A 21,885-nucleotide genomic window follows, 5' to 3' on the forward strand; every position below is an offset into this window, starting at 1 on the left:
GGAGATTGGATCATTCTTCCCCTTCCTTATTGTATGAATATATACCCTCGTGCTTTGACTTGGGGCTTTTTAATGCCTCCCAATGGAGAGGTGAAGTATATATCTACAACCATTGACTTTGAGCTGGACTGTGTGATTCTTTTACCCAGCAGTATGTTGGAAGGAGTTATAGTGTGCCAGTTCTGAGCAGAGGCTTTAAACAGCATCACCTATATTTCCTTGATCCTCTTGAACTCCTGCACTCAGTATGAGTTCCAGAAAGAAATGTGTATAAAACAGACCTGCACATAATGCAGGTGTGGAGTCAAGCACAGTTGAACCTAGCTGAGAAGAGCCATAGACATAGCCCACCTGTAGAACTGGGATTTGTGGTTTTGAGCTGTTGAGATTTTGAGGTCATTTATTGAAGAAGAAAAAGTTGCTGAATACAACAATGGATCACTCAGCCAGTTACAGAACTGTAAGTAGAAAAACTTGGACTTGACCCCTGGCTGTCTGACTCTAGAGCCCCCCATTAGAAAATACAATGTTTGTTTGTGCCTAGTTTCAGTAAAACTAAAATTTGGAGATCATTTATTTAAACATTTCCATTTATTTTCCCAGCATTCAAATGTATATTGAGAACCTAAAATGTGTCATTGCATACAATTCTAAAAAAAAAAAATGAAGAAATTATTATTCCTGCCTTCAGAAAGTCAAGGAACACAGTGCTGAATTACCCCTTTTTAGTGTACTAACTCATAAATATATAATTACATTAATAATCTGAAAGTAATACTCAGACTTCCTGGAGTTAGTTAATCCCATGGAGAAGAGTGAAGTTTAATTAGAAACTGGTTTATTGCGTGATATTTTAAATTGACTTTAGGGTTAGCATGATAGCAAACCAGGTCTAAATAATAATAAATAACATTTTACTTATTGTTTAATGGTGTCATAAATGGATTGAGCTTTGTAAATTTTATTTTATCTGGCACTCACACTCACTTAATAGGTGAGGAATGTGAGGTTTAAAAGTTTTAGGCAATGTAAACCCAACTTATTCAGTGGTATAACCTGGACTATAACTTCAGTTAGTCTAACCCCAAAGCACTCATCAACAATGCCTTCAAAGCAGAGGCTCAAGGAGAAGCAACTCATTCTTAACCACATCAAGATGTCCCCAAAGGCCCAGTGAAATGTACTGATATCAGAAATCCTAGTACTTCTCTATGATTCATCAAACACTAGAGAACCTGCCCTTTTCTATAATGCAGTTGGTATGGTTTTAAAATTGTAACTGAAAATATTAGCATTATATGAGGAAGAGAACAAAACGTGTTTCTGAAATAGAATCTGGGAATGTTTTGTGCATAAAACAAGGTCTATGTAAGTTTGAATATTTCACCTTAATGTTTTTTTCTGGTCTAAAAGCTATGTCAACTGTAATAATTCTTTCAACCTTTCAGAGAAAATATGTATAAGTATTAAAGTCTGAATCAAGCATTAAAATTGTAGAGGGTCATATTGCTTATATATAAGATCAATCCATGTTATATGTGGGGGAAATATGTATATGTCATATATATATATATATGAAATGCAGAATGTTGATACCTTCATGAGACAAAATTCAGGAGTTCAATAGGAAATGTTTCAGTACCAGAAAATCTAGTATCGAATAAACATAGAGAACAATTTATAACAGACTCTAATCATCCTGAGATTTTCACTGGCTCCTCACACAAATGGCTGCATTTTATTTGAAGCTTATGATGCCATTAGTCATGCACTGGAAGAGTTTGTCTTTTGGCCATCTAGGTGTAAAACTAAGAAATAAAATACATGTTTTTTTAAAAAAAATCTCTTTTACTTTTTTTATTTCTTTAAGGAAAAAGTTACCCTTTAAATCCTTCCTCAGGTTTTCTAACCTCTTCACAATTGACTAGGATCTGATTAGTTTTTTTTTTTTTTTTTTTTGGAGTATAGTTGCTTTACAATGTTGTGTTAGTTTCTGATGTACAACAAAGTGAATCAGCCACACATATATATATACACCCTCTTTCTTGGATTTCCTTCCCATTTAGGTCCCACAGAGCACTGAGTAGAGTTACCTGTGCTATACAGTATGTTCTCATTACTTATCTATTTTATACAAAGTAGTGTATATATGTCAATCCCAATCTCCCAATCCATTCCACCCCCACTTTCCCCCCTTGGCATCCATACGTTTGTTCTCTATGTCTATGTCTTTATTTCTGCTTTGCAAATAAGTTTATCTACACCATTTTTCTAGATTCCACATATATGCATTAATATACGATTTTTGTTTTTCTCTTTCTGACTTACTTCACTCTGTATAACAGTCTCTAGGTCCATCTATGTCTCTACAAATGACCCAATTTTGTTCCTTTTTATGGCTGAGTAATATTCCATTGTATATATGTACCAAAACTTTTTATCCATTTGTCTGTCGATGGGCATTTAGGTTGCTTCCGTGACCTGGCTATTATAAAAAGTACTGTCATGAACATTGGGGTGCATGTGTTTTTTTGAATTATGGTTTTTTCTGGGTATATGCCCAGTAGTGGGATTGCTGGATCATATGGTAATTCTATTTTTAGGTTTTTAAGGAACCTCCATACTGTTCTCCATAGTGGCTGTATCAATTTACATTCCCACCAACAGTATAAGAGGTTTCCCTTTTCTCTGCATCCTCTCCAGTATTTATTGTTTGTAGATTTTTTGATTATGGCTATTCTGACCAGTGTTAGGTGAAACCTCATTGTAGTTTTGATATGTATTTTTCTAATAATTAATGATGTTGAGCATCTTTTCATGTGTTTGTTGGCCATCTGTATGTCTTCTTTGGAAAAAATGTCTATTTAATATCTTCTGCACATTTTTTTATTGGTTTGTTTGTTTTTTGTTATTGAGCTGCATGAACTGTTGGTATATTTTGGAGATTAATCCCTTCTCAGTTGTTTCATTTGCAAATATTTTCTCCCATTCTGAGGACTGTCTTTTCATCTTGTTTATGATTAGTTAAATTTTAACTCATTTTAGTTAAGTTTTGGATGAGTGGCCTGGTAACAGCTGGAGCAAACTCATTTTTCTTTTTGAATCATTCCAAAATCAATAACTTATAAATAGTCTGAACTATGAGAGAGATTCTCTCATAGTCAAAGCAAAATAGAAAATTGAGGCAGTTTTATTCTCACATTTCCCCTAACCTTTCTTTAAAATCAAATTTATATATACTATTAATCTGAATCTAGGGTCTAATAAAACAAGTCCTAATTTCTGAAATAATTTACCTCTCTTTGCATGTGTGCATATACACATGTATATTTCAAATGTGTTTGTTCAGTGAGGTGTGGCATTACAGAAGATTCTTTACTATGCTCCTGATTGTTTGTGATTATTTGAGAAAAACAATTTTTGTTTTTACAAAGATGCTACAATTAATTATCTGAGATACCTCTGTGAGCTACTGTTCAATCTTTACATTTATATGGAAAATAAAGATATGACTTTCTTCTTGAATTTCAAGTGAAATTTCTTATTCTTCAATGGCTTCCTTCATCTGATTCTGTTTTTCCTGTGTCTGTTATGCTTTGCCCTTATATTTATCTTTGTTTAATATATTATTTCAAAGAACTCTCTTGACGGGGATTTCCTTTCTTTTTTCGCTTCTTCCTAATTTTATATGGCCACAATTGTGTATAGTACTAGAGCTTACTTTTCTTATTTCTTCATTCTTTTGGATTATGTAGGTAGATTAATAATGTCTAATCTTTCATGGACAATTAATTATTTTTATTTATTCTACATAAGAATATAGTGGATAATTATACAATTAAATAAACACATTTGTTTATCAGCAACTTTCATTAACATCAATTTTGTGCCAAGGACTCACCTAAAAATTGGGAGATGTATGTAAAGTGGTAAATAAGAACACAAAGCCTGCTCTCATGGAGTTCAGTCTGGGTGGGGAAAGCATACAAATAAACATAAATCCTGAAATATAACATAATATTTTAAAGACAAACTTCTGGGTATATCTACATAATATATTTCTTACAACCTGACTACATCTCCTTTTATCTCTTAATATGACAAAAATTTGTAACATCACTTTCTACAGGAAGATAAGAAAGACAATTTACTCCTTTAATATGATCATTCAAATTTTTTCGTTTGTTGATAATTTACAAAGATGTCTTTAGCTTTACAACTTATAATAGAAGCTAAATAGCTTCTTTGAAGTCTTATATGATATGAAAGATAATAATCTACATCAGATGTTTGCAAACATTTTCCATAAAGCAGATAGCAAATATTTTAGACTTTGCATTCCATGTGGTCTCTGCTACAACTACTAAATTCTGTCCTTGTGGTAAAAACATGGCCACAGACAATACTTAAATTAATGAATGTGTCAGTGTTCCACTAAAATATTATTCATAAAAACAAGCAAGAGGCCAGATTTTTCCCTGGGTCCATATTTTGCTAAATGCTGATAGATATATTAATTAGTTATCTATGGTAATGTATTTTATAAAACATACACATTACTTGCATAGCTAACAAAATGACTAAGCTGTTTAACTAGATTAAAAAATAATAATAATTTTTCTACTAACCATTCTGCTGAGTTTCCAAGTAGCTCCTGATTCTTTGTGCAGTGGTTTATAAGAAGGATCTAGAGTTAAACAGTCTGGATTCAAATCCCAACATTATAACTTTATGAAAAATATGACCTCAGGCTTCTATGTATTTACTTTAAGCTGTGATTCTCTTTACCTAACCAGTGATGATAACAAAAATATGTACCACATAGTATTTTTTGAGAAATAATTTACATAAATAGTAGAAAGTGCTAAAATTCAGAGCTTGGAAAATAATAGGCACCTTATTAACGTAAAGTTTTCTTTTTGTAGAGTTATTAACTTCTCTAACCTATTTTGGGAATAACGTCCATAATGTTTCATTCACAAAAGTGTAGAGAAATTATAGGCTACGAGAAAAATATTTCTGTGAAGTCAAAACTGAATGAATGCCAATTTTTTTTCTTTCTAATACCAGTGATTGCAAACTGAAGAAAGTTTGGGAAGAAAAGTTTTGAAGATATCAGTTTCCAAACATTTATTTTATATTCTAAAGAAGCAAAATATTGGTGTATTTTTGCATCAATATAAATTGGTGATTATTACAGTTTCTTTTCTATCTAATCTTTGTTAAAAATGTGTCTGCATAAAAAGAAAACAGCAAAGGTCACATTATTGAAATATTATTTCACAATAACCAGTGATTGCATGGAATTAAAATCACTAGTGAACAGAAATTATGAATAGAGACTGAGAAATGAATATGTAATTGAATAATCTCTCAATTTTCTCAGTAAACAGGTTGGATGATTTTATATTCATGGGATTCTGGGAAAGGTTTAGCTTATTTTTATTTTTTAAAAAATTATTTTACTTTACTAACATTCATACCAGTGGAGTAGAAAACACAGTCATCAAAATATCTTTGATACTCATGTCATTCGATATACTGGAAAAGAGTTTCTGTCAAAGCAATACGTGTGCAGACCATTGGTGCTTTTTCTTATGATGAACATAACACAAAACCCCAATGATGTGTTCTGTTAGTAAAGTGAACCTGCCAACAGCAGATCAATACCAGGGATGGGTATCAGTGCTGAAGTATTCACTATTGGCTGTTCTAGGTCCTAGGGCAGCTGAAGAGCAAATTGTATCTTAATAAGAGTTACAGGTCAGTAATGAGAGTGAAATACAGAGCATAATGTAGAGAGTTTCAAAGTCATTTTTATCATGGAATTCAATCACTAAAATTTTATAGGATTGATGGCTTCTTAGAGTCTAACAAATCTTGTTTAATGTCCAATTATGTCTCCACATAACTAGGTAAAAACTGATTATAATAATTTAATTGCTTTAACATTTGGTTTGGCAATAGGGTCTCTACAATGAAAATCTCAAAGGAACATCTTCACACTGGAGTTCAGATAAATGCCATCCACTATTAAACTGGGGGTGAAATCTCCATAGACCTCAATATATTCTCTCCACCAGTCGAATGATGTGCTTAGAGGTATGCTACACAGAAGCCATGTTTGGCTGCAAAATTAAGGAAACCTCAATTAATTGTTGCTTACACCTGATATGAATCCAATTTCATAAGAAGTAAATGTAGAGCTAGAGCGCACTTCTACAATCATCAGAGACAAACATTCCTTCCATCTTGTTGTTTTGCCCTCCTTAACACATGGCATTGATCTTATGACCCAAGGTGGCTGCTCAGGTTTCAGGCATCTTGAACATGTTACAGCAAGCAGGAAAAAAAAATCTGGAGAAAAAGCTTATGCTTTTCTTTTTTAGCAAGGTATTGCATACCACACTCCTATTTAAATCCCATTGGCAAAAACTTAGTCATAAGGTCAAGGAAACTGTGAAATGGTGTCATTATTCTGGGTGACCATCCAGAATGTGTCTATGTAAATATCAGAGGTTCTAACACTAAGAAAGAAAGAGAAAACAAACTTGGAGGAACAATTTATCACTCTTTCCTACTGTTATCATAACTCACATATTGATGTTTAATGAAAGATCATCAACTAAAGTATTATGGAAAAATATATTATCATATATTGGGGACTGAGACACTCCCCAAATATCAGATTCAATGATCAAAATATTTTAATACAAAAATTTTAAAATATAAAAGCTTAGAAAATCAATAACTAAAATATATATTCTTCTTTTACTCATAATATTCTTCATAGATTTAAAAAATATTCTGATGTATTAATATTAGGTAAATTACAATAACATTAGATATTAGATTATTGAGAGGGTGGGGGAAATAGGGAGAGATAGTAAAAGGATATAAACATTCAGCTATAAGATGAATAAGGTTTGAGAGTCTAATGTATAACAAGATGACTATAGTTGATAACACTGTATTATATAATTGAAATTTGCTACAAGAGTACAACTTAGATATTTTCACCAAAAAAAAAAAAAAAGAAGAAGAAGAAGAAATAAATATGTGAGGTGATGTATGTGTTAATTAACTCAATGGGGGAATCCATTCATAATATATACATATATCAAATCATCATATTGTATACTTTAAATATATTAGAACTTTGTCAATTACACTTCAATAAACATGAAACAAAAGATAGTAGATTATTGAAAATATAAATTGACATATGAAGGAAACAAAAAACTGACAAAAGAAATTGTATAGGTTAAGTTAAATGTTTTAGGCTTAAATATATAGTTCCCAAACTGGCTGTTTATTGGGATTATCTGAAACACTTTTCAAAGAGTAACATTTTAAAAAGAATAGAATTACACCTATCCCTTCTGCACCTGTGTCACTGGCAAAAGTTTAACCATATGAACACAACTATAAGAGAACCTAGGAAAGGTAATTTAGCCATGTGCCTAGGAAGAAAGGAAATAATGGATTTTGTCTGACTGCCAGCAGTCTCTACAGGCTTATCCCTTTAAGATCAATATCAAGAATACCTGTGACCTGTATGCCTTAGGTGCCTAGAATGCCTAGAATGAGTCATGTGTAATGGAGTTGGAATTACTCTTAGATGAATTAACCTCTGAGGTCATGGTTGATCAGTTCACACTGAAGCATCCAGGCTGTTTCAGGGAAGGCTGGACATCTCCAATAAAATTGGGGAAATATTAGGAAGAATAAAAGGTGTCAGGTAGAGCAATAAGAGTGCCAACTACAGAATGCTTTAAAAACAGGCATGACAATAACTATATTTGTTATCTGTGCATATGTAAGATCTAAGAATGAGTGGATTCAATACTATAAAACATAAGTAGCAAGTCCCAATATAATTGCCTTGTCACTTCTTTGCAAAAGATGGGAATCATGCAATTCTGGAGTCTCTCTATGATAACAACAAGAGGAATCACTTAACTCTAATAACCAAAATATTCATTGAGACCAACTGGATCCAAAATCTTACAGAAAACAAACAATATTTTGCTTCATTAGTTTATCCTTTTTAAAATTTTCTATTCCATCTCCTCAACTACACTCACGTATTCTTACTCATTACACATTTTTATTTTCTTCATAGTAATAATTTCTATCTGAGGTAACCTCAATTTTTATTTACTCGTCTATCATTCATTTCTTTTACTAGAATATTAATCTCATGAGAGTAGAGATATTGCTTCCTTTGTATACTACTTCAACATTTGGAATATGCCTGGACCATAAGGAATACTCAGTGAATTAATAAATGAATAGGTAACTGAATGAAAGAATCAACAGTAAAATGCATATAAAATTAACATAACAACAGATGTTTGAAGTGATTAATGGATAGCTAGATAGATATTTAGATAGAAAAATATTCAGCATTAATTTTAGAGTGGAGAATGCTTGATAGAAGAACTAAAAGTTTTAACACTAAAGATGGATGCAGGTGTAGTGGAATGATGTGTGTTAGGTTATGGTGAATCAACAGATAACCTCTATTCCTAAACTAATATATTTGGGAAAACTATATTATAGAAAATAGAATCCTACTTTATGTGCACTATTTCAGGTATTAGTAAATTGTAAGAAACTATTATGACCAACAGGATATTGTTTAAAAAGAAGCAACAAATAGTTTCTATCGATTGAGGCACATAGCAACTTAAAATTATCTCCCAAAGGAGGTGTGCTATCTTTATTATAAGGCTTAATGAGTAGTATGGGAATAAAAATGGGCTGCAAAGGTAGACTTTTCCTTAAATAATGTTTCCTCCATGCCTGCTTACATGGAGCTTACTTTCTAATGGTGCAGTTAGACAGTTCACTTCTTGGCATATCCATTCTGTGGCAAACCTCCAGGATTTAAATATATTCAAATTCACCTCAGCAGTTCCTCTCAGTCACATTCTAGGGTATTACTTTAACAGAATCTAAATCTCTACTCTTTAATGACAGCTCAAGCAATTAACATTTCCTAAAGGGAATCTAAATGCAAACAACTTATGCAAAGCAATATCCCTGAAGGAGACTTTAAGCACCTAACCCCTTAGGAACAACTTATGCAAACAAGTATCTGTTGAAGTAGTTTGCCCTTAACAAATATTTATTCAAACTTATGCCCTCAAGCAAATTCTAGTCTAGTTACCACACCACACACACACACACACACACACACACACACTTTCACACATATATACACATAAATAGATATCCTAAAGTTTCTTCAGATAGAATGAAGAAACAGAATGAAAAATAAGTTTAATCTCAGATATATCTTGAAATACTGGCTATTAAAAACATGCATAGCAAGGATTCCACCAAGTTCATTTTTATATGGTTAAATGAAGATTTTTAAACAAACACACACACATACTTTTTCATATTGGCACATGGCAACAAACATCACATAAGACATTTGTCATCACTCCTTTACAAGGTATATGTTTGGCTTGATCAATGAGTACTCTAGGCTTGCTTCAATTTATTGGAAGTGTAGATAAAAGCATTAACTTATCAAAATTATTTTATAGGATGTAACATCCAAATATGACTTTGATAATGTGATGTTATTATGCAGGTAAAGATAGAAATTGAAATCAGTGGTTGCTATTTATCCTTCAGTTATTTTTTTAATAGAAATGCAGGAGCATTAAAGATATACATAAATTCAAAAGTAGGAATTAAGAAGAGATAGCACTTAAAAATTACAAAAACATGTTTCCAATTTGATATCTCAGTATAAAGCTGGAATAAATCCTGAGAGTTCCAACAATTGGTATACATTAAATCACAACATAATAAGCAAAAATTGAACCTTAGGGAAAATATTAACTTGAAGTTGGTATTAAAAATGTGAAAAACTAAATAACAGCTGTATTATAATTGAGTGCTACAGGTTTTTAATAAATGCCTATATAAAATATTAAATTTTCATAAGGTGATCCATCAGTTTGAAGGATAATAGTACTAGATTTTTATCTGTTGAATGTCTATGTTGTTGAACCCATGTTCATGCTGAAACCATGCAACTCAGATTGCAACTTGAACCCATGATCTTTTAATTGAGATCACACACCTGGTCTTAGGACTTAATGAAGCTCAGGTTCTTGATGTCTCATCGCAGAAAGAATTCAGTGAGAGAAAAATTGATAGGTGAGAAGTGGCTTTATTTAGAGTGAAGCACACTCCACAGACAGAGTATGGGCCATTTCAGAAGGCAAGAGACCTTGGGAAAACACACTCCATAGAGGGAATGTGGGCCATCTTAGAAGGTGAGAGCCCCAAAACATGGTATAGTATGGTTAATTTTTATGGGCTGGGTAACTTCATAGGCTAATGAGAGGGAGGGGTATTCCAGCTATTTTGGGGAAGGGGTGGGGATTTCCAGGATTTGGGCCACCGTCCACTTTTTGGCCTTTATGGTCAGACTTGGAGCTGTCATGGCACATGTGGGTGTGTCATTTAGCTCATTGATGTATTACAATGAGCATATACTGAGGCTCAAGGTCTAGTAGAAGTCAACTCATCTGCCATCTCAGATCTGTTTGTTTCTAATCAGTTTATGTTGTGTCCTTGGACTATGCTGTCATTTTAAACGCTGTGTCCTGCTCCCTTTCCTCCTGTTTCACTTACGCTGATATGTAATTCAAATTTTCCACTAAAAAAATTCTGTACTAGACTATTGTCATAATATTATATAGTATCCAGTTCAATTCATTTATGTTCTTTATAGGTTTCTATCAATTATTCTAACCCTTCTCAATGGGCTTTTAATAGCATCTCCTACTAAAGTCAGTTATTAAATAAGAAAAACTGTTAGATATTGTTATTTGTTAAAAAAATATATTTCCTTCCTTCTTATTTCTCCCTCCCTAAAATGTATGGGCTCTTCATCAATCAGAGGAATGCATCAACTCTTTACTTGGTTATAAATTATAGATAAGACTTTCAAGTGTTTCTTACCATCCTTTCAAGAAGTTTCACTATTCCTTCAAAAAGTTTCACAAAATACCTAGAAAACCATGCATTCTCACCTCCATTTCTTAAAGTATAGATGTTGTGTAATGTCTTTGCTGATTGATTAAAAAAAAAAAGCAACAGAAAATTCAGCCCCTTCCAATTATTTTTGTAAAGAACTTTTAAAAGAAGAATGAAATAAGGTAAAGTATGTGAATTTTTTACCAGTATTTCACATGTGCAAAAGATCTATAATTCACAAATGCCACAACTTTAAGTGAGCTATATGCAGGTACATTCTATGATTGAAATAGCACAGAAAGCTCTAAGCATTGTGAAAGGATTTATTTTCGTCCTCTACACTTTAATTCTGTTTCAGTGTATGTCCAACTATATTTTCCTGGAATTATTTGTTTATTGATTGGACAGAGTGTTTTGTTGGCAGGATGAACTGTATGAGAAAAGAGATTTCATATACTATAGTAGGATTTGGCACAATATTTTTCTCTTTTGTAATACTAACAGATCAGAACTTGACTCCTAGTGGAATTAAAATAGTAAGAATAGAATTCTAGTCATTAAAACCAGTGACAGAGAAACTGTCTCATTACATTAGTTCACTTTTTGTTTGTTTTGTTTTGTTTTTACATCTTTATTGGAGTATAATTGCTTTACAATGGTGTGTTAGTTTCTGCTTTATAACAAAGTAAATCAGTTATACATATACATATGTTCCCATATCACTTCCCTCTTTGGTCTCCCTCCCTCCCACCCTCCCTATCCCACCCCTCTAGGTGGTCACAAAGCACTGAGCTGATCTCCCTGTACTATGCGGCTGCTTCCCAATAGCTACCTATTTTACATTTGGTAATGTATATATGTCCATGCCACTCTCTCACTTTTTCACAGATTACCCTTCCCCCTTCCCACATCCTCAAGTCCATTCTCTAGTAGGTCTCTGTCTTTATTCCTGTCTTACCCCTAGGTTCTTCATGACATTTATTTTTTCTTAAATTCCATATATATGTGTTAGCATACAGTATTTGTCTTTCTCTTTCTGACTTACTTCACTCTGTATGACATCCACCTTGTTACAAATAGTTCAATTTTGTTTCTTTTTGTGGCTAATATTCCATTGTATATATGTGCCACACCTTCTTTATCCATTCATCTGATGTTGGACACTTAGGTTGTTTCCATTTCTGAGCTATTGTAAATAGAGCTGCAATGAACATTTTGGTACATGACTCTCTTTGAATTATGGTTTTCTCAGGGTATATGCCCAGTAGTGGGATTGCTGGGTTATATGGTAGTTCTATTTGTAGTTTTTTAAGGAACCTCCATACTGTTCTCCATAGTGGCTGTACCAATTCACATTCCCACCAGCAGTGCAAGAGTGTTCTCTTTTCTCCACACCCTCTCCAGCATTTATTGTTTCTAGATTTTTTGATGATGGCCATTCTGACCGGTGTGAGATGATCTCTCATTGTAGTTTTGAGTTGCATTTCTCTAATGATTAATTATGTTGCACACCCTTTCATGTGTTTGTTAGCAGTCTGTACATCTTCTTTGGAGAAATGTCTATTTAGGTCTTCTGCCCATTTTTGGATTGGGTTGTTTGTTTTCTTGTTATTGAGCTGCATGAGCTGCTTATAAATTTTGGTGATTGATGCTTTGTCAGTTGCTTCATTTGCAAAAAATTTCTCTCATTCTGAGGGTTGTCTTTTGGTCGTGTTTATGTTTTCCTTTGCTGAGCAAAGGCTTTGAAGTTTCATTAGGCCCCATTTGTTTATCTTTGTTTTTATTTCCATTTCTCTAGGAGGTGGGTAAAAAGGATCTTGCTGTGATTTATGTCAGAGTGTTCTGCCTATGTTTTCTTCTAAGAGCTTGATAGTTTTTGGCCTTACATTTAGGTCTTTAATCCATTTTGACTTTTTTTTTGTGTATGGTATTAGGGAGTGATCTAATCTCACACTTTTACATGTACCTGTCCAGTCTTCCCAGCACCACTTATTGAAAAGGCTGTCCTTTCTCCACTGTATATTCCTGCCTCCTTTATCAAAGATAAGGTGACCATATGTGCGTGGGTTTATCTTTGGGCTTTCTATCCTGTTCCATTGATCTATCTTTCTGTTTTTGTGCCAGTACCATACGGTCTTGATTACTGTAGCTTTGTAGTATAGTCTGAAGTCAGGGAGCTTGATTCCTCCAGCTCCATTTTTCATTCTCAAGATTGATTTGGCTATTCGGGGTCTTTTGTGTTTCCATACAATTTGGGAAAATTTTTGTTCTAGTTCTGTGAAAAATGTCAGTGGCAGTTTGATAGGGATTGCATTGAATCTGTAGATTGCTTTGGGTAGTAGAGTCATTTTCACAATGTTGACTCTTCCAATCCAAGAATATGGTATATCTCTCCACCTGTTTGTATCATCTTTAATTTCCTTCATCAGTGTCTCATAATTTTCTGCATACAGGTCTTTTGTCTCCTATGTAGGTTTATTCATAGATATTTTATTCTTTTTTTTTTCAATGGTAAATGGGAGTGCTTTCTTGATTTCACTTTCAGATTTTTCATCATTAGTGTATAGGAATCCCAGAGATTTCTGTGCATTAATTTTGTATCCTGCTAATTTACCAAATTCATTGATTAGCTCTAGTAGTTTTCTGGTAGCATCTTTAGGATTCTCTATGTATAGTATCATGTCATCTGCAAACAGTGACAGCTTTACTTCTTCCTTTCCAATTTGGATTCCTTTTATTTCTTTTCCTTCTCTGATTGCTGTGGCTAAAACTTTCAAAACGATGTTGAATAAGAGTGGTGAGAGTGGGCAAACTTGTCTTTTTTCTGATCTTAGTGGAAATTCTTACAGTTTTTCACCATTGAGGACAACGTTGGCTGTAGGTTTGTCATATATGGCCTTTGTTATGTTGAGGAAAGTTCCGTCTATGCCTACTTCCTGCAGGGTTTTTATCATAAATGGGTGTTGAATTTTTTCAAAAGCTTTCTCTGTATCTATTGAGATGATCATATGGTTTTTCTCTTTCAATTTGTTAATATGGTGTATCATGTTGATTGATTTGCATATATTGAAAAATCCTTGCATTCCTGGAATAAACCCCGCTTCATCATGGTGTATGATCTGTTTAATGTGCTGTTGGATTCTGTTTGCTAGTATTTTGTTGAAGATTTTTGCATCTATGTTCATCAATGATATTGGCCTGTTGTTTTCTTTCTTTGTGACATCCTTGTCTGGTTTTGGTATCAGGATGATGGTGGCCTCGTCAAATGAGTTTGGGAATGAGTCTGCTATATTTTGGAAGAGTTTGAAAAGGATAGATGTTACCTCTTCTCTAAATGTTTGATAGAATTCGCCTGTGAAGGCTTCTGGTCCTGGGCTTTTGTTTGTTGGAAGATTTTTTTTTTTTTTTTTTTTTTTTTGCGGTACGTGGGCCTCTCACTGTTGTGGCCACTTCCGTTGCGGAGCACAGGCTCCGGATGCACAGGCTCCGCCGCCATGGCTCACGGGCCCAGCTGCTCTGCAGTATGTGGGATCTTCCTGGACCGGGGCACGAACCCGTGTCCCCTGCATTGGCAGGTGGACTCTCAACCACTGTGCCACCAGGGAAGCCCTGTTGGAAGATTTTTAATCACAGTTTCAATTTCAGTGCTTGTGATTGGTCTGTTCATATTTTCTATTTCTTCCTGATTCAATCTTGGCAGGTTTTTCATTTCTAAGAATGTGTCCATTTCTTCCAGATTGTCCATTTTATTGGCATAGAGTTTCTTGTAGTAATCTCTCATGGTCTTTTGTATTTCTGCAGTGTCAGTTGTTACTTTTCCTTTTCCATTTCTAATTCTATTGACTTGAGTCTTCTCCCTTTTTTTTTTTTGATGAGTCTGGCTAATGGTTTATCAATTTTTTGTATCTTCTCAAAATTTTAATTTTAGTGATCTTTGCTGTTGTTTCCTTCATTTCTATTTATTTTATTTCTGATCTGATATTTATGATTTCTTTCCTTCTGCTAACTATGGGTTTTTTTTTTTTTTTGTTCTTCTTTCTCTAATTGCTTTAAGTGTAAGGTTAGGTTGTTTACTCAAGATGTTTCCTGTTTCTTAATGTAGAATTGTATTGCTATAAACTTCCCTCTTAAAGCTGTTTATGTGGCATTGCTTAGGTTATGGGTCTTCGTGTCTCCATTGTCATTTCTTTCTGGGTATTTTTTGATTTACTCTTTGATTTCTTCAGTGATCACTTCACTATTAGGTAGTGTATTGTTTGGCCTCCATGTGTTTGTACTTTTTACAGATCTTTTCCTGTAATTGATATCCAGTCTCATAGTGTTGTTGTTGGAAGAGATACTTGATACAATTTCAATTTTCTTAAATTCACCAAGGCCTGATTTGTGACTCAAGATATGATCTATCCTGGAGAATTTTCCATGAGCACTTGAGAAAAATGTGTATTCTGTTGTTTTTGGATGGAATGCCCTATCAATATCAATTAAGTCCATCTTGTTTAATGTACCATTTAAGCTTGTGTTTCCTTATTTATTTTCATTTTGGATGATCTGTCCATTGGTGATACTGGGGTGTCAAAATCCCCTACTATGAATGTGTTACTGTCAATTTCTCCTTTTATGTGTATCCATTCAGCCAATCTGTGTCTTTTCGTGAGAGCATTTAGTCCATTTACATTTAAGGTAATTATCGATATGTATGTTCCTATTCCCATTTTCTTAATTGTTTTGGGTTTGTTATTGTAGGTCTTTTCCTTCTCTTGTGTTTCTTGCCCAGAGAAGTTCCTTTAGCATTTTTTGTAAAGCTGGTTTGGCGGTGCTGAACTCTCTCAGCTTTTGCTTTTCTGTAAAATTTTAATATCTCCATCAAATCTGAATGAGATCCTTGCTGTTTAGAATAATCTTGGTTGCAGGTTTTTCTCCTTCATCACTTTAAATATGTCCTGCCCGTCCCTTCTGGCTTGCAGAGTTTCTGCTGAAAGATCAGCTGTTAACCTTATGGGGATTCCATTGTGTGTTATTTGTTGTTTTTCCCTTGCTGCTTTTAATATGTTTTCTTTGTATTTAATTTTTAACAGTTTGATTAATATGTATCTTGGCGTATTTCTTCTTGGATTTATACTGTATGCGATTCTGTGTGCTTCCTGGACTTGATTAACTATTTCCTTACCCATATTAGGGAAGTTTTCAACTATAATCTCTTCAAATATTTTCTCAGTCACTTTCTTTTTCTCTTCTTCTTCTGGAACCCTTATAATTCGAATATTGGTGTGTTTAATGTTGTCCCAGAGGTCTCTGAGACTGTCCTCAGTTCTTTTCATCCTTTTTTCTTTATTCTGCTCTGCAGTAATTTCCACTTTTTTATCTTCCAGGTCACTTATCCATTCTTCTGCATCAGTTATTCTGCTATTGATCCCATGTAGGGTATTTTTAATTTCATTTATTGTGTTGTTCATCATTGCTTCATCTTTAGTTCTTCTAGGTCCTTGTTAAATGTTTCTTGAATTTTGTCTATTCTATTTCCAAGATTTTGGATCATCTTTGCTATCATTATTCTGAATTCCTTTTCAGGTATACTGCCTATTTCCTCTTCATTTGTTAGGTCTGGTGGGTTTTTATCTTGCTCTTTCATCTGCTGTGTGCTTTTCTGTCTTCTCATTTTGCTTATCTTACTGTGTTTGGGGTCTCCTTTTTGCAGGCTGCTGGTTCGTATTTCCCGTTGTTTTTGGTGTCTGTTCCCAATGGCTAAGGTTGGTTCAGTGGGTTGTTTAGGCTTCCTGGTGGAGGGGACTAGTGCCTGTGTTCTGGTGGATGAGGTTGCATCTTGTCTTTCTGGTGGGCAGGTCCACGTCTGGAGGTGTGTTTTCGGGTGTCTGTGGACTTATTATTATTTTATGCATCCTCTCTGCTAATGTGTAGGTTGTATTCCTCTCTTGCTAGTTGTTTGCCATATGGTGTCCAGCACCGGAGCTTACTGGTCGTTGAGTGAAGCTGGGTGTTGGTGTTGAGATGGAGATCTCTGGGAGATTTTTGCCATTAGATGTTATGTGGAGCTGGGGGGTCTCTTGTGGACCAGTGTCCTGAAGTTGGCTCTCCCACCTCAGAGGAACAGCACTGACTCCTGGCTGCAGCACCAAGAGCCTTTCATCCACATGACTCAGAATTAAAGGGAGAAAAATGAGAAAGAAAGATGAAAGAAAGAATGAAAGAAAGAAAGACAGAAGGAATGAAGGAAGGAAGAAAGAAAGAAAGAAAGACAGAAGGAAGGAAGGAAGGAAGGAAGAAAGAAAAAAGAAAGAAGGAAAGAAAGAAAGTAAAAGAAAGAAGGGAGGGAGGGAGGAAGGAAGGAAAGAAGGAAGGAAAGAAGAAAAGAAAGAAAGAAAGAAGGTAAAATAAAATAAAGTTATTAAAATAAAAAATAATTATTAAAAAAAAAAAAAACGGACAGATAGATCCCTAGGACAAATGGTGGAAGCAAAGCTATACAGACAAAATTTCACACAGAAGCATACATATACACACTCAAACAAAGAGGAAAAGGGGCAAAAATAATAAATCTTTCTCTCAGAGACTACCTCCTCAATTTGGGATGATTTGTTGTCTATTCATGTATTCCACAGATGCAGGGTACATCGTTGATTGTGGAGATTTAACCCGCTGCTCCTGAGGCTGCTGGGAGAGATTTCCCTTTCTATTCTTTGTTCTCACAGCTTCCGGGACTCAGCTTTGGATTTGGCCCAACCTCTGCATGTAGGTCACGGGAGGGCGTCTGTTCTTTGCTCTGACAGGATGGGGTTAAAGGAGCAGCTGCTTTGGGGAATCTGGCTCACTGGAGCTGGGGGGAGGGAGGGGTACGGAGTGCTGGGCGAGCCTGCAGTGGCAGAGGATGGCGTGACGTTGCACCAGCCTGAGGCGTACCCTGCGTTCTCCCGGGGGAGTTGTCCCTGGATCACGGGACCCTGGCAATGGTGGGCTGCACAGGCTCCCCGGAAGGGGTGTGTGGATAGTGACCTGTGCTCGCACACAGGCTTGGTGGAGGCGGCAGCAGCAGCCTTAGCGTCTCATGCCCGTCTCCGGGGTCCGCGGTTTTAGCCGCTGCTCGTGCCCGTTTCTGGAGCTCCTTTAAGCAGCGTTCTTAATCCCCTCTCCTTGCGCACCAGGAAACAAAGAGGGAAGGAAAAGTCTCTTGCCTCTTCGGCAGGTGCAGACTTTTCCCCGGACTTCCTCCTGGCCAGCCGTGGTGCAATAGCCCCTTCAGGCTGTGTTCACACAGTCAACCCCAGTCCTCTCCCTGCGCTCCAACCGAAGCCCAAGCCTCAGCTCCCAGCCCCGCTCGCCCCGGCGGGTGGGCAGACAAGCCTCTCGGGCTGGTGAGTGCCAGTTGTCACCGATCCTCTGTGTGGGAATCTCTCCGCTTTGCCCTCCACACACCTGTTGCTGTGCTCTCCCTGGTGGCTCCAAAGCTTACCCCGTCCGCCACCTGCAGTCTCCGCCCATGAAGGGGCTTCCTAGTGTGTGGAAACCTTTCCTCTTTCACAGCTCCCTCCCACTGGTGCAGGTCCTGTCCCTATCCTTTTGTCTCTGTTTATTCTTTTTTTTTTTTTTTTTTGCCCTACCCAGGTACGTGGGGACTTTCTTGCCTTTTGGGAGGTCTGAGGTCTTCTGCCAGTGTTCAGTAGGTGTTCTGTAGGAGTTGTTCCACGTGTAGATGTATTTCTGGTGTATCTGTGGGGAGGAAAGTGATCGTGTCTTACTCTTCCGCCATCTTCCCCTCATCCTAGAAAGCTTTTTTTTTTTAACAAAAAGCTTTATATATTTTTCCTCTAGTAAATTGATGCAGTCCCTGCTTATTTGTGATTTCAAAATAAATTCAGTTCTTCCTCCATAAATTCCCCCAATTTTGAATCTCATGTCTTCAGATTTTTATACCATGCAATATCTCTCTTGATTGTGCTCATCTACTAACATGAATTTGATTCCTTTCTAGTTTTCAGACTAAGTGCCGTTCAGAGGCCTGAGCAGTGGGAGCTGCAGTCCTGACTCCAGCAGAGGCCTGAGGCCCAGTCGGTCCTCAGCAAGGAGTGGCAGGATGGGCACTGGGGCTGTTTCAGCACCGTCTGTGGCCTCAGGTTGAGGTGCAGTAACCTCGGGAGCTGTAGCAGTCCATTCATCTTGAAATTCCTACTCATTTGTGGCCTTTTCTGCAGACCCTGCCCTTCCTTTTATTATTAGTTTATTGTTTTTTAAAAAATAAAATGTTACCTCTAGCCACTCTTCACATCCCCTGGTGATTTATGGAACTTTGATCTTGAGTATATTTTTTCTTTTTTTGGTAACTTTTGAATGTAACCAGCTTATACATCAGTTTATACGTTTGATGGTCAACTCATATATTTTTTTAAATACCTCATTAATTAGAGCTCTTCCTCATCTTTCCATCCTGTTTCATTCTGGTGTCTGAATTTTCTGATTAAGACCCAAGCTTTTATTTTGCTGATTTCAATATTGCATGTTGTGCCCTTAAGAATATAGCTGCCAAATCAGATGGAGGGATACTGGCCATCTAGGAGGACAGATGTATTCAGTAGAATGCTCAGGATGACCACAAGCAACTAATTAGATCCCCTGTAGGGAATGTTATGCCCTTGAAATACTTTTGTATCTTGTCGTTTTAAAATCTTTAGAATAGAACTCTGACCCTTATTTTTAAAGGTAACTTTGAATATGTATTCTCTACTTTTTAGAATGTATTCTACAGAAATGAGAAATGAGTAGATAGGTCATGCTGATCAGGAATTAATATCACAGCTAAGTGTAAACTTTTAATTTATCTTAGTTTATCCTCACTTAATCAATTCATGTCTATTTGGCAGCCTAAAGCATTAACCTTTTGAAAGCTGAATGCATCAATTTGTAATGTCTGTTAAATCATGGTGATTACTAAGGTTTGCAGTATTTTAAAATGTGTTTATTTTTTTTGCAAGATTTGTTTTGCTTCTCCATGATTGCTTGGATCTTAAAGAAAATTGTAGCCTAAATTTTTTTTCTATTCTACAGCTATGTATAAATTTAAATTTTACCCTCTATATCATTGTGTGGTGATGAAAAGAGAACACAATGAAGGACTGGGTGTGAGGCAAATTAGAAAACATGCTCCTTAATTATTCCTTAATCCCAGCAGGAAGAAAGCTGAATCTGGCCTATACATCACTGTCTATTCTTTCCTGGTTTACCAGTCCGATAAATGGTTTTGTTTTCTTTGTGATGAAATAAAATGTCTCAGAGGACATTCAAAGTAGGTATTTGGATAGCCAGGTCTGGGTTGAAAGAAGTATGAGCTAGAGATAAGTGGAAAACTACAAGGATAAAGCCACAAATGAAGACAACATAAAATGATGGTAAGTTTTGGGAAATGGAGGGTATTGTAACCATAAAAAGAACCGTTTAGGTGGTTTTAAATTCAGATTTTCTACTTCCACATGCAAGACTTGAAGATAATGTTTCCATAGACCACTGCTTCCTCTTTCTCCACAAACACTTGGCATTGGTCTTTAGAGTTGGGCACTAAAGAAAAATATAAGATGTGAATGGCTGTGCTGTGTTAAAGAATGTTTAAGTAACAATTTAACATATTAAATATCGAATTAGTATACTACTACAAAATCTAAACTAAGTGAGAGTTTAAGTAAGGTGACAGAAAGCTCCAGGTACATATTAGCAACATTCTGATCCAGGGGGACAAGAATACAAATTTTATTATTCTTCCTAGAAGAGGGGACAATTCATCCTATCTTTTAGCTATCTTTTTTTCGCCTAACTAGCAGTGAAATGAATGCTCTTATGTGGCTCCCTTAGATTGCTGGATTTCTTAGCAGTGTATGTTGTAAAAATAGAATGGGCCAAGAACTAAATAGTACAATGGAACTGAATGATGAAAAAGAGTCAACTAATATATAAATGTGACAATTATATTCTACAGAATGTCCAATTATACACAAATGCATTAATCTTGAGAAAAGTTTAACTATGTTTTCATTTCAGCCACTATAATATACAGGGAGACTAAGCATCTAAGAACTTATTTTTAGGGTGGTGTAATAATTAAATGCATACAAATTGATATAAAGCACTTACCCCATTGTTGGGAAGACATTAAGCAACTAAAATATGTTAGTTACTTTTATTACTATTATAATTTTAAATATCATTAAGAATATATGATTGAGTACAGAATCTTTCTTTAATAAAAATTTCAATTTTGAAGGGAACGGTTTACAATTATAAGTGAATATGTAGCCTGAAGTAAATTAGAATCTGAGGTAAAAGTTTCTTTGGTATCAAATATATGTTATTAAAAGGCAGATATCAAAAGTTTCAATTACTCTATTGTAATTTATTTAGATATTTCCTTTTCCTTTTTTTTTTTTTTTGCGGTACGTGGGCCTCTCACTGTTGTGGCCTCTCCTGTTGCAGAGCACAGGCTCTGGACGCGCAGACTCAGCAGCCATGGCTCACGGGTCCAGCCACTCTGCGTCATGTGGGATCTTCCCGGACTGGGGCACGAACCCGTGTCCCCTGCATCGGCAGGAGGACTCTCAACCACTGTGCCACCAGAGAAGCCCAGTTATTTCCTTTTCTAACAAAATCAAACCCAAGAAATAATCAAGGAAACTTTATTCTATTTTATGATTTGCCTTCCTTCGAGTTGTGTTAAAAGCAAAAATGTTTTTTTTTTAAACTATAAAATAAAACCTGACCACGTTAATATATTGATTTGGTGCTCAGAACTATTCACTATTTCCTTAAATCTTTAGGGTCAAAGTCCCAATTCCTCATTATAGCATGCAATGTTTGTCATAATCTGACCCTAGCCTATCTCTC

Source organism: Phocoena phocoena, chromosome 18, assembly GCF_963924675.1.
Source record: "Phocoena phocoena chromosome 18, mPhoPho1.1, whole genome shotgun sequence".
NCBI classification, from domain to species: Eukaryota; Metazoa; Chordata; class Mammalia; order Artiodactyla; family Phocoenidae; genus Phocoena; species Phocoena phocoena.